At 44.1% G+C, this 21,722-nt stretch overlaps 1 protein-coding gene and 1 pseudogene across 1 annotated transcript in view; both read right to left on the bottom strand.

Annotated features, from left to right (window-relative positions):
* LOC140211221 (PC3-like endoprotease variant B) overlaps positions 1 to 21,722 on the bottom strand; it is a 1,844,543-nt gene that overhangs the window by 964,986 nt on the left and 857,835 nt on the right. The gene's annotated exons all lie outside the window — the stretch shown is intronic.
* LOC140194182 (uncharacterized) lies at positions 13,914 to 14,781 on the bottom strand (annotated as a pseudogene).

Genomic DNA, 21,722 nt, shown 5'->3' with positions numbered 1-21,722 from the left:
TATTGTTTGAGATTAGGCCAATCAATGTAGTGTCGTCGGCAAATTTAATTAGCAAATTAGAGCTGTGGGTGGCGATGCAGTCGTGGGTATACAGTGAGTAAAGGAGGGGACTCAGTATACAGCTCTGAGGGGCTGCTGTGTTGAGCATCAAGGGGCAGAGGTGAGGGACCCCACTCTTACCACCTGCCGGTGATGTGACAGGAAGTCCAGGTTTCAGCTACACGAGGCAGGAAGAAGGCCAAGGTCGCTGAGCTTCCTGTCGAGCCTGGATGGAATTATGGTGATCAATGCTTAACTATAGTCCAAGAACAGCATTTTCACATAAGCAGCCTTCTTCTCCAGATGTGAAAATGTTTCAGGAACAGTTATTACCCGACAACTATAAGGCTCCTATAGACAAACCAGGTATGACTCGCGGGGGGTTATTTCAAGAGCAAAGAAACAATTCCAAGTGAAGTTTGAGGTGACATTGGATGCATGTCAACTCTGGTATCCATTATTAAGGACACACATTATCCAGGACATGCTCTCTTCTCATTGTTACCATCGGGAAGGAGATACAGAAGTCTGAAAACACACACTCAGCGATTCAGGAACAGCTTCTTCCCCTCTGCCGTTTGATTTCTAAATCGACAATGAACCCATGAACACTACCTTATGTTTTAAATTACTTCTGTTTTTGCACTATTTTTAATTTAATTATTTAATATACAAATATGTACTTACTGTAATTGATTTACTTATTTTTTCCTATATTATCATGTATTGCATTGTACTGCTGCTGCTAAGTTAACAAATTTCACGACATATGGCAGTGATATTAAACCTGATTCTGATTCTGATATTGGAGGGTATCCTGACTGGTTTTCTCCTGGCCTGGTATGGAAACACTAATGCCTGGGAATGGAAAAGTCTACAAAGTATAGTGGATACGGTCCAGTCCATCACATTTGAAGCTCTCCCAACACATCTACAAGGACTGCTGTTGCAGGAAAGCAGCATCCATCATTAAGGACCCCCCCCCACCCCACACACCCAGGAGATGCTCTCTTCTCACTGCTGCTATCAGCAAAATTGTACGGCAGCCTCAGGCCCCACACCAACAGGTTCAGGAACAGTTATTACCCCTTAACCATCAGGCTCCTGTACCAGCATTGGTAACGTCACTCACTTGAACTCTAAACTGACTCTACAACCTACAGACTCTGTGGGAATGAATTACATAGATCCACTACTCTTTGGCTAAAGAGATTCCTCCTCATCGCTGTTCTATAGGGACATCTTTATATTCAGAGATTGTGCCTAGACCCTCCCACTATTGGAAACATTCTCTCCATGTCCAGTCTATCTAAGCCTTTCAATATTCAATGAGTTCCCTTTTCATTCTTCTAAACTCTGGTGAGTACAGACCAGAGTCAGAAATTCTCTTCATATGTTGCCCAAACAATGAAGAACAAGTCCTGACTGCTTCACACAAGCTCAAGCAGAGGTTTTAATATTAACTCCATCTTGCTTCTTTTCAGACAATAGACAATAGGTGCAGGAGTAGGCCATTCAGCCCTTTAAGCCAGCACCACCATTCACTGTGATCATGGCTTATCATCCACGATCAGTACCCTTTTCCTGCCTTCTCCCCATATCCCTTCACTCTGCTATCTTTAAGAGCTCTATCTAATTCTTTCTTGAAAGAATCCAGAGAATTGGCCTCCACTGCCTTCTGAGGCAGAGCATTCCACAGAACCACAACCCTCTGTGTGAAAAAAGTTTTTCCTCAAATCTGTTCTAAATTGTCTACCCCTTATTCTTAAACTGTGGCCGCTGGTTCTGGACTCCCCCAACATCGGGAGCATGCTTCCTGCCTCTAGCGTGTCCAATCCCTTAATAATCTTATCTGTTTCAATCAGATCCTCTCTCATCCTTCCTTTCAGGGACAATATAATAATAGGTGACTGAGGCAGAGATAAGAATGAGGAATGAAAATGCCAGATCTAAAACTAATGTAAAACCAACTTATGAAATAAGATTTTATATTCACAATGGCAGGTTCTTTGCATATCATTAAGTCAGTAATTCAGGCTTAGGCGCATGTGCTCAATGTATACATGGAGGAAATCTGTTCAAGAGGGAGCTACGCTACCTCCACTGTGCCACAGAAAGCAAGCAGCAGTTGTGAAAGAAGATTCTGAGCAACCAAAAGACTCAACCATTAATCACAGCCCCCACTTCCTCATGCTCACAACGCACCAGAATATGTGGATCCTGGATTGGCCACAACCATTTGAAGATGCACCAGTGGACAGCCCCTTCGGAGAACTTCATACTCGACTTGAGTATGGATGTAATGGACTTGGAGTTCAGGAGCAGAGCAGCAAACACAGACCTGTCATCAGAGCATGACCCTAATGTGCTTTCCTCTCTGTTAATCTGCTTTGTTCAATGATATTGTAATATTATGCATATATTATTTGTATTTTGCTATTTTTAGAAATACAGCGCAGTAGCAATATCTATGTCAGGCTGCTATTTATTGACTACAACACCATCATACCCTCATACAAATCAAAGCTCCAAAACCTGGGCTCTTTCCTTTTCTCTGCAACTGGATCCCTGACTTTCACATTGGGAGACCACAGACTGCGTGTATCGGAAATAACGTCTTCTCCTCGCTGACAGTCGACACAGGTGCACCCCAAGAATGCGTGCTTAGCCTGTTGCTGTACATCCACGATTCTGTGACCAGGCACAGCTCAAACACCATCTATAGACCTGCTGATGACACAACTATTTCATTCGGAGTTTGGGAGATTTGGCATGTCACCAAAGACACTCGCAGATTTCTACGGATGTACCATGGAGAGCTTTTTAACTGGCTGCATTGCCATCTGGTATGGGGGTGGGGGCATTGCACAGGTTCAATCTAAGCTGCAGAGGAGTTGTAAACTCAGTCAGCTCCATCATGGGAGCTAGCCTGCAGAGTATCCAGGACATCTTCAAGGAGAGATGCCTCATCCATCATTATGGATCGCCATCACCCTGGACAAGCCCTGTCCTCATTGCTACCATCGAGGAGAAGGTACAGGAGATGAAGGCACACACTCCATGATCCAAGAACTGCTTCTTCCCCTCTGTCATTAGATTTCTGAATGAATATGGAACCCAAGAACACTAACTCAGTATTTTTCCTCTCTTTTTGTACTAAGGAGAGGAGAAGATGGTGGCGCAATGCAGCGCGCGTGGCCGCTCTGAATTGATATCGTATTTGTGAAGTAGGATGCCGTGCGCAATCCTGATTTGATGGAGACAGCCGTAAGAAGCATGGAGGAACATCTGGACAAACTTCTGAAACGCCCACTTCGCTGCTGCTGCTACTGAGCGATTGAGAATCTCTGGAGAGGAAGGACCCAAATCCTCGGCTTTGCCTATTGCCGGGGCTGGGGTCGAAGTGCTCGGCAGAGATGGTGCTCGGTGCTCGGTGTCGGAGGGCTGGTCAGAAGCTCGAAGTTTCCGGATGGACTCAAGAGTCGGCTGTGGTCGGGTGCTTCCAGGGTGCTGCATCGGCAAGTTTGCGGCGCTGGAAGCTCATGGCAGAAGAGAGTTTTTCTTCCTTCTACCGTCTGCGTGAGATGATGGGACTTTCGAGAGACTTTGAGATTTTTTTACTGTGCCCATGGTCTGTTCTTTATCAAATCATGGTATTGCTTTGCACTGTTGTAACTATATGTTATAATTATGTGGTTTTTGTCAGTTTTTCAGTATTGGTCTGTCTTGTGTTTCTGTGATATCACTAAATGACAATAAAAGAGGACTGTGTGTCCTCATAATCTAATTTAATCTAACTTACTATTTATTTAATTTAATTTAATTTGTTTTTAAAATATATACTTCTTACTGTAATTCATAGCATTTATTATTATGCCAATGTACTCCTGTCGCAAAACAACAAATTTCATGACATATGCTGGTGATATTAAACTGGATTCTGTAGGCCGAGTAACCTGCTCAGTGTGTCATAGCAATGTGGGAAGAAAGCAGAGCACCAGGAAAAACACACTTGGTCACAGAAGAAACATACAAACTCCTTAAAGATAATGAACCCAAATTGTTGGTGCTGTAATAATATTATGCCAGCCACCATACTACTGTACTGCCCTAAATAAAAAATAATTTTGGAGACAGCCGGAAAGAAAGTCGGTGTCCCAACAGACTGGTGTGTCGTGGGAACTGGAAGATCTTTGGCTGTTTGCCTAGAGACTTGAGATCTTTGGGCACAGAGCTCAGCGAAAGCAACACAACGGACTTTTAACATTATAAACCAGTGAGTTGTTTGTTATGCTTCCCCTCTCGCTATGAAACGGAGACATCTCTTTCTCCCTTATTAGGAAAAGAGAGAGCCTGTGGTTTGTCGAATACCGGGTGAACAAGTACTCTTTGGGGTACTGCAAGTCTGTGTTTTTGCTGTACACTTGAGTGCTCAGTGACGGGTGCCAATGCATTTTTTTTTACTGGTGGAGGGGGAGGGGAATCATGCTTGCTGCTGCTTACGTGCGGAAGGCGGGAGCTGTGGGGGACTTTGAGATTCTAACATTTGACTGTCATTCATTCTTTGGGGCACTTCTCTGTTTTCATGGATGTTTGTGAAGAAAAAGCATTTCAGGATGTATATTGTATACATTTCTCTGATATTAAATGTACTTTTGAAACCTTTGAAACCTATGTAAATAACACTCAAAGATCAAAGTTCAAAGTTCAAAATAAACAGTACGTACTGTATATGTCACTATATGCTGCCCTGAAATTCAATTTCTTGCAGGACTTCACAGTAGAACAAAGAAATACAATAGAATCAATGGAAAACTACACACAAAGACTGACAAACAACCAATGTGCAATAAAAGACAAAATGTGCAAGTTCAAAAGTAAACATGTACATACTGTAAATAATACTGTTCCTGTTGTTCGTCCATCGTTGACGTCGATGAGGACCTCAACACCATTATGATGGTGTCAAGACTAGCGCGTGATTTGGATTTAAGTAAGGGAGAGTTGCGCAGTGTCAGCCTCGCTCTCTCTTCCCAATTTCCATCTGAATCCAGTGGCAAGACAGAGTCTAGACGGCTAGAGATGGGACTAGGCGCACTGGAAGACCAGGACGTCTTCTGTGTCTTGTCCTGCTCTACACGTTCCACGATGCTGGCAGAGACCGCCTTCTTGACCGTTGGACCTTCCATAGGTCTCGTCCGCTCAATCCGCCGGAGTCTGTCTTCACATGCTGGGATAGACAACTCCCTATCTCACCAAGGGTTTGAGACCCGTCGGCTACCCTCACCTGGTTTAGCCGGCTTGTCGAAGCCGTTGCCCGGGGTGTGGTTGCTGTCGCATGCAAACAGCTACGAGGAGCCACAGGTGAGAGCTGAGTGCCAGGTGGGGACCAAAAGGTGGGAACCAAAGGTGGGGGAACTGTAAATAATACTGAGCCATGGGTTGTAGAGTCCTTGAAAGTGAGTCTGTAGGTTGTAGACTGTGAGTCTGAATCAGTTCAGATTTGAGGTGAGTGAAGTTACCTACACTGGTCCAGGAGTCTGATGGTTGTAGGGTAATAACTGTTCCTGAACGTGGTGGTGTGGGACCTGAGGGTCCACATCTATTGGTGGAGTAAATTATTAAATTGGTAAATTTGATTATTATTGTCACATATACAAGAAACAGTGACAACCCGTCACATTATCTCCATTGGGCAGGAAGTACTGAGGCCTTAGGTGCACTTCTATTGCACCCCTATCAGGCTCTTAAACAGACCTCTTGTACGATAAATTGACCTCACAATCTACCTTGTTATGATCCTGCGCTCTATTGTCCACCTGCACTGCCCCTTCTCTGTAACTGTTACACTTTATTCAGCATTGTTATTGTTTTACATTGTTCTACCTCAATACATAGTGTAATGCTCTGATCTGTATGATCAGAAATGACAACAATAATCCAATTCCAATACTTCCCAGTAATTAGCTCTGAAAGAACCACAGTGCAAAAACTAAGAAACTTTTTTCAGTTCAAAAACAACTATTGACTTATACGTTTCATCAATCACAAAGACAGTTTAGTTCCACACCCCCCCCCCGCCCCCCACCGCCACCAACTCTTCTGCCATTATTCTTCTAGAAGATCTGGTCAGAATTTAATTTAATTTCGTTAATACCTGCCTTGGCAACTATCTATTTTCTGTTGTTCAGCAGTTCCATTGCCCAAACCTCAAGTACTAGTGCCCTGTCTAGCACTGTTCCACTCAGCTAGACATTCCATTCTTATCAGATGGTTTTAAATCCCCAGTTTTAAATCTTATCTATTAACTTCCACATGAAATGTCACTTACCTGTCCCCAATGTCCAACACGCTCAAAGTCCCTCACACAAACCCAGACACACACACACATGCACACTCTCACACTCTCACACACACACACACACACACACTCACACACACGCACAGTCACACACTCTCTCACACACACACTCACTCTCTCACACACACACACACACTCTCTCTCTCACACACACACACACATGCACACTCTCTCTCACACACACACACACATGCACACTCTCTCTCACACACACACACACTCTCTCTCACACACACACACTCACTCACACACACACACACACACTCACACACACTCTCACACACACACACTCTCACACACTCTCACACACACACATGCACACTCACACACACACACACTCTCTCACACACACACTCACTCTCACACACACACTCACACACACACACTCTCTCTCACACACACACTCACTCACACACACACACACACACATGCACACTCACACACACATGCACACTCACTCTCACACACACACACACACACACTCTCACACACACACACACACACACACACACACACACACACTCACTCACACACACACGCAGACATTTCCCACTTTTCGAGAGGCGGTGTCTCAGGAAGGCGACATCCATCATTACGGATCCTCACCATCGAGGACATGCAAGATCAAAGTTCAAAGTAAATTTATTATCAAAGAACACACATATGTGTCACCATATGGAAATAAATCTCAGGGTTCTATATGGTGACGTGTATATGTACTTTGATAATAAATTTATGTTGAACTTTGAAGGATGAGGGAGGGGCCTGAAAACCCACACTCAGTGTTTTAGGAACAACTCCTTCCCCTCTACCATCAGATTTCTGAATGGTCCATGAACCCATGAACACGCTCTATCCCTCTTTTGCACTATTTACTTAATGTAACTCACTGTAAATGTTACGTCTTGCTTTGTACTGGTGGCACAGAACAATAAATTTCACAACAGATGTCGTCGATAATAAACCTGATTCTGATTATGTTCTGAATAATGTTTTAGCCTCATCATTATTTGTACTCCTGAACCACTTCACACAAAAAATGTGTCACTTAACTATATCAATCAAGTCTGATACATTATAGGTGCATTCACAGGATAAAGTAAATCAAAGATCAGAGTAAAGAAATAAAGTGAGCAATATCAAATTCACTATGAACTAATGTTATTTGGGCATCTGGAATGAACATTACTGGCATAGTTGGTCAGAATTTGGACATAGTACAGTTTCTAGGCTGTGACACTAAACCAAAACCATGTCTTTCTTCAGGTAAGGCCATTGCTCTATAAAAACAGAAGACTCCTTCACCTTTCCCTTGACCAAAGTCCTCCCCTCCTAAAACTCCATCAGAACATCGTTACATGCAAGTCATCAGTAAGAAGTTTGTATGCTCCTCCTTGTGAACCCTTGGGTTTCCTCCGGGTGCTACGGTTTCCTCCCACAGTCCAAAGATGCACTGGTTAATAGGTTAATTGGTCATTGTCAACTGTCCTCTGATCAGGCTCAGGTTAAATCAGTGGGCTGCTGGGTGGTGTGGTTCATAGGGCCAGGAGGGGCTGTTCCACACTGTATCCCTAAATAAATAAATGTCAAGTGCTTCCTGCACACGTACTGTACCTTGTTGTAAACTAAATGTATTTGTCCATCATTGACTGTGTTTCAAAAGTAATTCAGTTCTAACACAGAGCTTTGGGACAACCTATGGATGCCATGGGATTTATCTCACTCCTTTTTTCTCTCTTTCCCTTATTGAATATGCAAATTTTGAATCCAGGGTATGAAGTTTAATTGTAATTAGTAGTTAATTCAAAATTAATTACATTCAAGAAATAATTAATAAGTTTCATTAAAACTGAAAAACACCTTGCTTGATTAATCCAAAAACCTCAGGAGTAATTTCATAAAATTTTCTTCCCAGTGGGTAAGAAGCATGTCTTTGTAAAAGCCACCCCACTCGTGTTATCTACCAAACCATTCACATGACTCTGTGATTACATATTACTGCTCCCCGGCACTTACGTCTTCATCATATTATTTATAGCACTAAGCCCATCATGTGACTATACACTCAATGACTACTGTACCTAATAAAGTGGCCACTGTGTACGTCTGTGGTCTTCTGCTGCTGCAGCCCATCCACTTCAAGGTACAACGTGTTGTGCGTTCAGAGATGCTCTTCTGCACATCTCTGCTGTAATGTGTGGTTATTTGAGTCACTGATGTTTTCCTGTCAGCTTGAACCAGTCTGGCCAAGATGGAGTTCAACCCAGATAAGTGTGAGGTGGTTCATTTTGGTAGGTCCAATTTGAAGACAGAATATAATATTAATGTTTTGACTTTGTCAGTGTGGAGGATCAGCCAGATCCTAGGGTCCACGTCCATAGGACACTCAAAGCTGCTGTGCAGGTTGACAGTGTTGTTAAGAAGGTGTATGGTGTATTGGCCTTCAACAACTGTGGGACTGAGTTCAAGAGCCGAGAGGTAATGTTACAGCTATACAAGACCTTGGTCAGACCCCACTTGGAGTACTGTGTTCAGTTCTGGTCACCTCACTATAGGAAGGATGTGGCTACTATAGAGAGAGTGCAGAGGAGATTTACAAGGATGTTGCCTGGATTGGAGAGCATACCTTATAAGAAAAGGTTAAATGAACTTGACCTTTTCTCCTTGGAGCAACGGAAGATGAGAGATGACCTGATAGAGGTGTATAAGATGATGAGAGGTGTTGTTCATATGGATAGTCAGAGGCTTTATCCAGGCTGAAATGGCTAGCATGAGGGGGCATAGTTTTAAGGTGCTTGGAAGTAAGTACAAGGGGGATGTCAGAGGTAAGGTTTTCACACAGGGAGTGGTGAGTGCGTGGAATGCACTGCCAGTGAAGGTGGTAGAGGCAGATACAATAGTGTCTTTTAAGAAACTCTTGGATAAGTACATTGTGCCTAGAAAAATAGGTGGCTATGTGGTGGGGAAATTCTAGGCAGTTTCTAGAGTAAGTTACATGGTCAGCACAACATTGTGGGGCATAGGGCCGGTAATGTGCTGTAGATTGTTATGTTTCTATGGCCATTCTCATCTGACCTCTGCCATTAGCAAGGTGTTCTCACCCACAAAACTGCCAGTCAAAGTACATTGATTATCAAAGTATGTATGCAATATGCAACCCTGAGATTCGTCTTCTCACAGACAGCCACGAAACAAAGAAACACTGTAAAACCCATTCAAAAAAAACATCAAGCATCCAACACATAAAAGGCAAAAAAAAAGACACGCAGAATATAATACATCACACCGCTGAGCCACGGAAACAAGTGGGGAACATTCTCACTGGTTGCATTTTGGGTTTTTTTGCACTATTCTCTGTAAATCTAGAGACTGTTGTGTGTGAAAATCCCAGGAGATCTGCAGTTTCTGAGATACTTAAACCACTCCACCTGGAACCAATAGTAATTGCATGGTCAAAGTCAGCTGGATCGTATTTGTTCCCCATTCTGATGTCTGGTGCTGCTATATGATTGGCTAATTAGATATTTGCATTAACGAGCAGGTGTACAGTTGTACCTAATTAAGCATATGCATTCTGGAACAGTTCTGATGTAATCAACTTTTAAGTTCCTTCATGTCATTCTAAAACTGATCGTCAAAACAAACATTGTTTGTTCCAATGCTACCGTATTTCCTCCACACAGAGGAGGTTGTGTTTTCTTTACAAAGGCAATTCCTCTTCTAGGTTTCTCCTTTGTGACATCTTTAACTGCTTCTGAAGATGTTAGGATCAGCTTTATTAATGTCACATGTATGAAGGGATATGGGTAGCGGGATGTTGGTACTTCTCTACCAAAGGAAGTGTAAGGCGCTCGTTTCCCCAGCTAGCCTGTAGGGTCAAGGTGTAGCATCTGCTTAGCCCCCGATCAAGGTCACGTGAAACCATGGGAGCAGGTGGTAGATGGTTGTATGAGCAACTGGTGCATATCACAGGTCCTGGTCATGTGACAGCTGACACCAGGCAGACAATCTCTGAAGAGTATTGATCATGGCTAGTGTCACCTGTCTTGTAAAGAAGCTGCACAGAAGAAGACAATGGCAAACTAGTTCTGTAGAAAAATTTGCCAAGAACAATTATGGACAAGGAAAGTCCATGATCTAGTCTGAGACTAGTACTAGGGGCCTCAAGATTTGGGGGAGTAAATTTAGGATGGAGATGAGGGGGAACTGCTTTTCCCAAAGAGTGGTGAATCTGTGGAATTCTTTACCCAATGAAGCAGTGAAGGCTACCTCAGTAAATATATTTAAGGCAAGATTGGATAGATTTTTACATAATTGGGGAATTAAGGGTTATGGGGAAAAGGTAGGTCAATGGAGATGAGTACATGGTCAGATCAGCCATGATCTTATTGAATGGCGGGGTAGGCTCGTTGGGCCAGATGGCCTACTCCTGCTCCTATTTCTTATGTTCTTATGTATCACCAACGTAATATGACATGGCATAGCATGAACAAACTAAGGATAATGTAAACTTGTCTTGCATACTGTTCATATATGGTAACATACACAAAAAACTGGAGGAACGCAGCAGGTCATGCAGCATCTATGAAGAGGAGAGGAATAAACAGTCATGTTTATTCCTCTCCATAGATTCTGCCTGATCTGCTGAGTTCCTCATACATTTTATGAGCATTGTTTCAGAATAAAGAGCAGCGCAGGCAGATAATGTCTGCAGCTTAATGTGATAAAGACTAAGGAGCTGGTGGTAGACCTAGTCATAGTCATACTTTATTAATCCCAAGGGAAATTGGTTTTCATTACAGTTTCGTTACTGAGGAGAGCTAAGGTACCGGCGACCCCTGTTTCCATTCAGGGGGTCAATGTGGACATGATGGAGGATTACAAATACCTGGGGATATGAATTGACAATAAACTGGACTGGTCAAAGAACACTGAGGCTGTCTACAAGAAGGGTCAGAGCCGTCTCTATTTCCTGAGGAGACTGAGGTCCTTTAACATCTGCTGGATGACGCTGAGGATGTTCTATGCGTCTGTGGTGGCCAGTACGATCATGTTTGCTGTTGTGTGCTGGGGCAGCAGGCTGAGGGTAGCAGACACCAACAGAATCAACAAACTCATTCGGAAGGCCAGTGATGTTGTGGGGATGGAACTGGACTCTCTGACGGTGGTGTCTGAAAAGAGGATGCTGTCCAAGTTGCATGCCATCTTGGTCAATGTCTCCCATCCACTACATAATGTACTGGGTGGGCATAGGAGTACATTCAGCCAGAGACTCATTCCACTGAGATGCAACACAAAGCGTCATAGGAAGTCAATCCTGCCTGTGGCCATCAAACTCTACGACTCCTCCCTTGGAGGGTCAGACACCCTGAGCCAATAGGCTGGTCCTGGACTTACTTCCTGGCATAATTTACATATTACTATTTAACTATTTATGGTTTTATTACTATTTAATTATTTATGGTGCAACTAACGAAAACCAATTTCCCCCGGGATCAATAAAGTATGACTATGACTATAATAAGGGGCAAAGTCACAACCAGATACTGTAGATAGATTGATCCTTCTCATCGTAGTAGCGAACCATTGAAGAGTCTAATAACAGTGCGTCAGAATCTGTACTGGAGTCTGGTGGTATGTGCTTTCAAGCTTTTGTATCTTCTGTCTGATCGGACGAGGGAGAAGAGAGGATGTCCATGGGGTGTGGTCTTTGATTATGTTGGTTGCTTTACTGAGGTAGCACCAAGTATAGACAGAGTCCATGGAAAGAAGGCTAGTTCTGTGATATGCTGAGTTGTGTCAAGGTCAGGTAGAAAGGGAAACCTCATCTGTACGGAGCGACAAGTTCCAGTTATAACGTCTGTAGGTTCTTTGGTGTTATGCTTAGCAAAGCAACTAATAGAAATGATCCAATCAATGAATCATTTACAGAGACAGATGGACAGGTGTGTGAGTATGTTGATTAAGCTACTGGATTGACAGCTGGAACTCAAGGCCATTGATCCATGGCTGGGAATTCAAATCCCACTTTAGCAATTCAGCTAAATAAATAAATGTGGAATTACTTTATACTATATTGTCGCCAAACAATTGATACTAGAGCGTACAATCATCACAGCGATATTTGATACTGTGCTTCGCACTCCCTGGATTACAAATCGATAGTTAACATTAAATATTTATATTATAAATCATAAATAGAAAATAGAAAAAGGGAAGTAAGGTAGTGCAAAAAAAACTGAGAGGCACGTCCAGATATTTGGAGGGTATGGCCCAGATCCGGGTCAGGATCCGTTCAACAACTACTTTCTGTTTTCAACAAGGTGAAATAACACAACTAATTATTTACAAGAGCTAGAGATACTGATGCGGATATGTGGTGTAGTATGTCTGCACTATTTATTTATCCTGTAGCTTACAGCAGAATTATGTCTTTGCACCGTCCTGCTGCCACAAATCAACACATTTCATGTCAGACAATAAACACAAGTGATGTTGTAGATGCTGGAAAACTTGAACAATGTACACAAAATGCTAGAGAAATTCAGCAGGTCAGGCAGCATCTATGGAGGAGAATAAACAGTTGACATTTTGGACGGAGACCCTTTATCAGTACTGGAAAGGAAGTCTTCACTCTCCAGGGCGCAGGCCTGGGCAAGGTTGTATGGAAGACTGGCAGTTGCCCATGCTGCAAGTCTCCCCTCTCCATGACACTGATGTTGTCCAAGGGAAGGGCATTAGGACCCATACAGCTTGGCACCGGTGTCGTCACAAAGCACTGTGTGGTTAAGTGCCTTGCTCAAGGACACAACACACTACCTCGGCTGGGGCTCGAACTCACGACTTTCAGGTCGCTAGTCCAATGCCTTAACCACTTGGCCATGAGCCCACATAACTGGAAAGGAAGGGAGAAGATGCCAGAATAAGAAGGTGAGGGAACAGGAAGGAGGACAAACAAGAAGGTGGTAGATGCAGCTGGGTGGGTGGGGTACGGGGGGTGAAGTAAGAAGCTGGGAGGTGATAGATGGAAAAGGTAAAAGGCAATAGAAGAAGGAACCTGATAGGAGAGGAGAGTGGGCCATGGGAGAAAGGGAAGGAGACGGGGAACCAAAGGGAGGTGTTGGGCAGGTGAGAAGAAGGGAAGAGGTAAGAGAGAAAATAGAATGGGGAATGGAACAAGAGGAAAAGAGGAGGGGGAGAAATTAGATATTTTCCTTCCCTATAATCTCAACTAAGCATTTGTAAAGGTTGGTAACATTACATGCTATTGTAAAGATTTTCATTAACATCGTTTCAGAACTGAAACTGCATGTCAAATAGATTTTGGCTTTGCTGCTGTGGGTCTACATACACAGGGATTAAAGGCAAACTGACAGCAGCATATTTCACTTGTAATCATTAATTGGCTTCAATAAGAGTTCACCTGCATCTATTGCTCTTGGGAATATGTGCCTTGAACTCTGACCTCCAGAAATTAGAGGTAGAGATTCAGCAACGTGTCCTTCAGAAAGAATCAATGAAGGTAAAAGCAAGCTGATGGGGAAGCCATGAAACGCTTATACAGTTGGACAAAAAAGATTTTTTTAATAGTTGTGGCTTCGGTGTGTGTGTGTGTGTTTGTGTATGTGAGTGTGTGTGCATGTGTGTGTGCGTGAGTGAGAGTGTGTGTGTGTATGCACAAGTACGTGTGTGTGAGTGTGCATGTGTGTGAGAATGTGCATGTGTGTAAATGAGTGCACATTTGAGTGTGTAAGTGTATGTGTGAGTTAAAGCATATGTGGGTGTGAATGTGAGTGCATGTGTCCTTGTGTGTAAATGCAAGTGTGAGTGTGTGTATATGATTGTCCATGTGTGGGTGAACTGTGTGAGTGTGTGAGTGTGTATGAATATGTGTGTGAGGGTGAGTATATTTGTGTGTGTGTGTGAGTGTGTGCAAGAGTGCATGAGAATGTGCGTAGGTGTGTGTATGAGTGTGAGTGAGCGTGCATGAGTGTATGTGAGTGTGTGTGGGTGAGTCTGTGTGAGTGAATGTCTGAGTGTGTGAGGATGTATGAGAGAGTACATGTGGGTGTGTGTAAGTGTGTGTTTGAGTGTATGTGAGTGTGTGTAGTGTGTATATGTAAGTGTGTGTGAGTGTGTATGTGAGTGTGTGTGAGTGAGCGTGCATGAGTGTATGTGAGTGTGTGTTGGTGAGTCTGTGTGAGTGAGCGTCTGTTTGAGTGTGTGAGGGTGTCTGAGGAGTGTGTGTTTGAGTGTCTGTGAGTGTGACTGAGTATGTGTGAGTGTGTGTAGTGTGTGTTTCTATATGTGGGTGTGTGTCTGAGTGTGTGTGAGAGTACGTGTGGGTGTGTGTGAGTGTGTGTGGAAATGTGAGTGTGCATGAGTGTGTGTGGGTGAGTCTGTGTGAGTGAGTGTGAGTGTGTGTGAGAGAGTATGTAGTGTGGGTGTGTGTGGGTGTGAGTGAGTGTGTGCAATCATATGGAGGAAATGGTTGTTGGGCAGAAGGCTATTGCGAAAGTGTTGATCTGATATTCTGTCAAAATCTTCAGATATGATCAAAGACAATCCTTGTATTCTATTACAGCCGCAGGCAATATTATGTTGCAACAACAATTCCTTAAAGACATATTAAATCTGGGATAAATAATTGACTAACTTCCAAAATAAACAAAATACTTGCCAGTCTCTATTTCTTGTAACATGGACTGTAAGAAGACAAAAAATGTAAGGAGCAGCAGGAGATGGTAAACTGCAGAAACAACCCCCAGAGCTCAAACGCTCTATGGATCACAATCTGTAATCTATATCTCAAAGCTTAACGAAAAGTACAGATAATGCCTATATACCAGCTGGATTATCTTGCGACTAGAGAGAGAGTCACAGGAGCTGGGAGTGGTGTAAGCCAGTGATGCGAGTGAAATTCTCATTAACTTACAAAAACAAGATGTGGGCTCATGAGACATGTAAGTGGGCCCGTGGTCACATAGCGGTGAGAGTCGTGGTTAGCAATATGCTATCACAGATCCACGTCTTGCAGTTTAGGGTTCAATTCCTCTGTAAGCAAATTTGTATCTTCCTTCCCCTGTGCACATGGGTTTCCTCCAGGTGCTCCGGTTTCCTCCCACAGTCCAAAAATGGGTCAGTTAGTAGGTTAATTTTAAAGTTAAAATCTGTCCCGAGCCTTGTGGCCCATCAGGCCGGTGCTTATGCCAGTTTCTGTGGCATGAAGCAACTGATAGTACGAGACTCCCCCCTGGATAGGACGCCAGTCTATTGCGAGGTTAACCCCCAGCATTTGCTGGTACCCATCTTCAGCTGGGTGGACTGGAGCAGTGTGTGGTTAAGTGCCTTGCTCAAAGACACAACGCATTGCCTTGGCCGAGACTCGAACCCACGACCTTCAGATCGTGAGCCCAACGCCCTAACCACTTGGCCATGTGCCACACAGTAGGTTAATTAGTCATTGTAAATTGTCCGGTGATGAGGTTAGGTTTAAATTGGTGGGTTACTGATGGGTGCAGCTTGAACAGCCGGTGGGGCCTGTTCCGTACTGTCTCTAAATAAATAAATAAAACAATCTTCTTTCATTCTGTTCTGTTGATGTAGTGCTGGTTAATAAGCACATGATGGTAAGATATTGAAGCAGAACCAGACCACTAATTTATTATCCCCTCAACCCCATTCTCCTGCCATCTCCTTGTGACCTTTGACGCCTTTACTAATCCAGAATTCATAGCGAGAGGATTCGAGTACAGAAGCAGGGAGGTACTACTGCAGTTGTACAAGGCCTTGGTGAGACCATACCTGGAGTGTGCAGTTTTGGTCCCCTAATCTGAGGAAAGACATTCTTGCCATAGAGGGAGTACAAAGAAGGTTCACCAGATTGATTTCTGGGATGGCAGGACTTTCATATGATGAAAGACTGGATCGACTAGGCTTATACTCTCTGGAATTTAGAAGATTGAGGAGGGATCTGATTGAAACATATAAAATTCTAAAGGGATTAGACAGGCTAGATGCAGGAAGATTGTTCCTGATGTTGGGGAAATCCAGAACAAGGGGTCACAGTTTGAGGATAAAGGGGAAGCCTTTTAGGACCGAGATGAGGAAAAACTTCTTCACACAGAGAGTGGTGAATCTGTGGAATTCTCTGCCACAGGAAACAGTTGAGGACAGTTTATTGGCTATATTTAAGAAGGAGTTAGATATGGCTCTTGTGGCTAAAGGGATCAGGGGGTATGGAGGGAAGGCAGGTACAGGGTTCTGAGTTGGATGATCAGCCATGATCATACTGAATGGCAGTGCAGGCTCGAAGGATCGAATGCCCTACTCCTGCACCTATTTTCTATGTTCTATATTTCTAGAACCTATCAACCTCTACTTTAACTATAACCAGTGACATGGATTTCACAACTGTCTGTGTGGTAATGAACTCCACTGATTCACCACACTTGACTGAAGAAATTCCTCCTCATCTCTATTCTAAAGGAACACCTTTGTAATTCTGAGGCTGTGCTTTCTGGTCCTAGACTTTCCCACTATTGGGAATGTTGGATAGTCACATCAGATACGATAGACTGACCCTTCCTGAACATCAGAAAGACGACATTTACCCACTATGTGCTGCCTTTCCTACACTGAGATCCCCTGCTTACACGATCCATGGGAGACTCATCTCTTACACCGCCACTACCTCGGAACAAGCACCGGAGGTGAGGGAGAAGGGCCGGCGTCCTGGTGAGGCTGAGACAGCGTACAAATTGGCCGCCGCTCCCTAACATACTCCTGGCTAACGTTCAGTCCCTGGATAACAAGCTTTGTGAACTGAGAGCCAGAATCTCCAATCAGCGGGAAACAAAGGAATGGAATGTTTTGTGCTTCGTGGAGACCTGGCTGATGGAGGATTTTCCGGATCATGCCATCAAACCCTCTGGGTTCTCCCTGTTCCAGGCGGGCAGGTGGAAAAACCTCACTGGGAAGAGTGAAGGAGGAGGGGAATGCTTCATGGTCAACAATGCTTGGTGTGACCCCCAGAATGTGCATGTACTCAAATCCTTTTGTTCCCCAGACCTGGAATACCTGGTGCTGTTGTGCAGACCCTACTGGCTGCCTAGGGAGTTCATGGTTGTTATTATCACAGCGGTGTACATTCCATCACAGGCTGATATCGACCTGGCTCTCAAGGAACTGTACGAGACCATCAACACACTGGAGACTGCATACCCAGAGGCTGCCTTCATCATCACCAGTGACTTTAATCAAACGTCGCTGACGAGAGTCTCTGTGAAGTTTTGTCAGCACATCCAAGTGAGCACTCGTGGAGATAAGACACTTGACGACCGCTACACTCCCTTCTGCAGTGCTCACAAAGCTCTCCTTCGCCCAGGTTTTGGAAAATCAGATCACTCTTCGATCCTGATTTTGCTGATGTACAGGCAGAAACTGAAACAAGAGGCGGCCACAGTTAAAACCGTCCACTGTTGGTCCGACCAATCGGCCTCCATGCTGCAGGACTGCTTCGATGACATCGACCAGAATGTCTTCCATAATGAGGGTGTCTCCAAGTTCACTGATGGAGTCACCTGCTTCATCCGGAAATGCATCGACGATGTTGTCCCCCAGAAGTCGATCAAGGTCTTCCCGAACCAGAAACCCTGGATCAATAGTTCCGTGTGAGCAGCACTTACAGCCGACATCGAGCTTACGTCGCTGGAGATCAACTAGAGCTCAAGAAAAGTAGCTATGATCTGCACAAAGCTATCAAGGCTGCAAAACAGCAATATAGGGACAAGACTGAGTCAAGATTCACAATGAATAGCACATGTGACTTGTGGGGAGGGTTGCATACCATCACAGACTTCAAAGCCAAACATTGTGGTGCCGCTAACATCGCGGCCCCTCTCCCAGATGAGCTCAATCGCTTTTACGCTCGGTTCGATGTCGCTAACTCTGAGCCTCCGAGGAAAGCCACCGGTACAACCTGCAACCTGGTCATCTCCAAGGCTGAGGTACGCAGATGTTTCCAACGAGTGGACAGTCGCAAGGCTGCGGGACCAGACGGCTTCCCAGGGCGAGTGCTCAGGATGTGCGCAGCACAACTGGCAGGTCTGTTTACTGACATTTTTAATTTCTCCCTCTCCCAGTGAAGAGTGCCCTCCTGCTTCAAAACATCCACCATTGTCCCTGTACCTAACAGGTCCAAGGTAACATGCCTGAACGACTGACATCCTGTGGCACTCACATCAATAAAACCATAGAAACCATAGAAACTACAGCACAGAAACAGGCCCTTTGGCCCTTCTTGGCTGTGCCGAACCATTTTCTGCCTAGTCCCACTGACCTGCACACGGACCATATCCCTCCATACACCTCCCATCCATGTATCTGTCCAATTTATTCTTAAATGTTAAAAAAGAACCCGCATTTACCACCTCGTCTGGCAGCTCATTCCATACTCCCACCCCTCTCTGTGTGAAGAAGCCCCCCCTAATGTTCCCTTTAAACTTTTCCCCCCTCACCCTTAACCCATGTCCTCTGGTTTTTTTCTCCCCTTGCCTCAGTGGAAAAAGCCTGCTTGCATTCACTCTATCTATACCCATCATAATTTTATATACCTCTATCAAATCTCCCCTCATTCTTCTACGCTCCAGGGAATAAAGTCCTAACCTATTCAATCTTTCTCTGTAACTGAGTTTCTCAAGTCCCGGCAACATCCTTGTAAACCTTCTCTGCACTCTTTCAACCTTATTTATATCCTTCCTGTAATTTGGTGACCAAAACTGAACACAATACTCCAGATTCGGCCTCACCAATGCCTTATACAACCTCATCATAACATTCCAGCTCTTATACTCAATACTTCGATTAATAAAGGCCAATGTACCAAAAGCTCTCTTTACGACCCTATCTACCTGTGACGACACTTTTAGGGAATTTTGTATCTGTATTCCCAGATCCCTCTGTTCCACTGCACTCCTCAGTGCCTTACCATTAACCCTGTATGTTCTACCTTGGTTTGTCCTTCCAACGTGCAATACCTCACACTTGTCAGTATTAAGCTCCATCTGCCATTTTTCAGCCCATTTTTCCAGCTGGTCCAAGTCCCCCTGCAGGCTCTGAAAACCTTCCTCACTGTCTACTACACCTCCAATCTTTGTATCATCAGCAAACTTGCTGATCCAATTTACCACATTATCATCCAGATCACTGATATAGATGACAAATAACAATGGACCCAGCACTGATCCCTGTGGCACACCACTAGTCACAGGCCTCCACTCAGAGAAGCAAATCTCTACCACCACTCTCTGGCTTCTTCCATCGAGCCAATGTCTAATCCTATTTACCACCTCTCCATGTATACCTAGCGACTGAATTTTCCTAACTAACCTCCCATGCGGGACCTTGTCGAAGGCCTTACTGAAGTCCATGTAGACAATATCCACTGCCTTCCCTTCATCCACTTTCCTGGTAACCTCCTCGAAAAACTCCAACAGATTGGTCAAACATGACCTACCACGCACAAAGCCATGTTGACTCTCCCTAATAAGCCCCTGTCTATCCAAATGCTTGTAGATTCTGTCTCTTAGTACTCCCTCCAATAACTTACCTACTACTGACGTTAAACTCACCGGCCTATAATTTCCCGGATTACTTTTCCATCCTTTTTTAAACAACGGAACAACATGAGCCACTCTCCAATCCTCCGGCACTTCACCCGTAGACAGCGACATTTTAAATATTTCTGCCAGGGCCCCTGCAATTTCTACACTAGTCTCCTTCAAGGTCCGAGGGAACACTCTGTCAGGTCCCGGGGATTTATCCACTTTAATTTTCCTCAAGACAGCAAGCACCTCCTCCTTTTCAATCTGTACAGTTTCCATGGTCTCACTACTTGATTCCCTCAATTCCATAGATTTCATGCCAGCTTCCTTAGTAAATACAGACGCAAAAAACCTATTTAAGATCTCCCCCATTTCCTTTGGTTCCGCACAAAGCCGACGACTCTGATCTTCAAGAGAACCAATTTTATCTCTTACAATCCTTTTGCTCTTAATATACTTGTAAAAGCTCTTTGGATTATCCTTCACTTTGACTGCCAAGGCAACCTCACATCTTCTTTTAGCCCTCCTGATTTCTTTCTTAAGTATTTTCTTGCACTTCTTATACTCCTCAAGCACCTGATTTACCCCCTGTTTCCTATACATTTCATACAACTCCCTCTTCTTCTTTATCAAAGTTGCAATATCCCTTGAGAACCAAGGTTCCTTATTCCTATTCAATTTGCCTTTAATCCTGACAGGAACATTCAAACTCTGCACTCTCAAAATTTCCCCTTTGAAAGCTTCCCACCTACCGATCACATCCTTGCCAGAGAATAACCTATCCCAATCCAATTGAAACTAATGGTGTTATGATCACTGGAACCAAAGTGCTCCCCTACACAGACTTCTGTCACTTGCCCTAATTCGTTTCCTAACAGGATATCCAATATTGCATCCCCTCTAGTTGGTCCCTCTATATATTGATTTAGAAAACTTTCCTGAATACATTTTACAAACTCTGAACCATCTAGATCCCTAACAATATGGGAGTCCCAATCAATGTATGGAAAATTAAAATCCCCTACCACCACAACTTTATGTTTCCTGTAGTTGCCTGCTATCTCTCTGCAGATTTGCTCTTCCAAGTCTCGTTGACTATTGGGTGGTCTGTAATACAATCCCACTAATGTGGCCATACCTTTCCTGTTTCTCAGCTCCACCTGTAAGGACTCAGTAGACAAGCCCTCTAATCTGTCCTGCCTGAGCACTGCTGTAATATTTTCCCTAACAAGCAATGCTACTCCCCCACCTTTCATTCCCCTGCCTCGATCACATCTGAAACATCGGAACCTTGGAATATTAAGCTACCAGTCCTGCCCCTCCTGTAGCCAAGTTTCACTAATTGCTACAACATCATAATTCCACGTGTCAATCCACGCCCTCAACTCATCCGCCTTCCCCGCAATACTCCTAGCATTGAAATATATACACCTCAGAAGATTTTTACCACCACTCACAACCTTTCTATCAATGGATTTGCTTAAACTTTCAACATCATTTATTTTCACCCCAGCCACACTGTCAGCTCTGGCACTCTGGTTCCCATCCCCCTGCAAATCTAGTTTAAAGCCTCCCCAATAGCACTAACAAACCTCCCTGAAAGGATATTGGTCCCCCTGTGGTTCAAATGTAACCCGTCTCTCTTGTACAGGTCCCATCTGCCCCAGAAGAGGTCCCAATGATCCTGAAATCTGAAACCCTGCCCCCTACACCAGTTC

This window comes from Mobula birostris, chromosome 2 (assembly GCF_030028105.1).
Source record: "Mobula birostris isolate sMobBir1 chromosome 2, sMobBir1.hap1, whole genome shotgun sequence".
NCBI classification, from domain to species: Eukaryota; Metazoa; Chordata; class Chondrichthyes; order Myliobatiformes; family Myliobatidae; genus Mobula; species Mobula birostris.
Note: the sequence above shows the minus strand (reverse complement) of the source record. Positions and strands in the feature narration are given on the sequence as shown.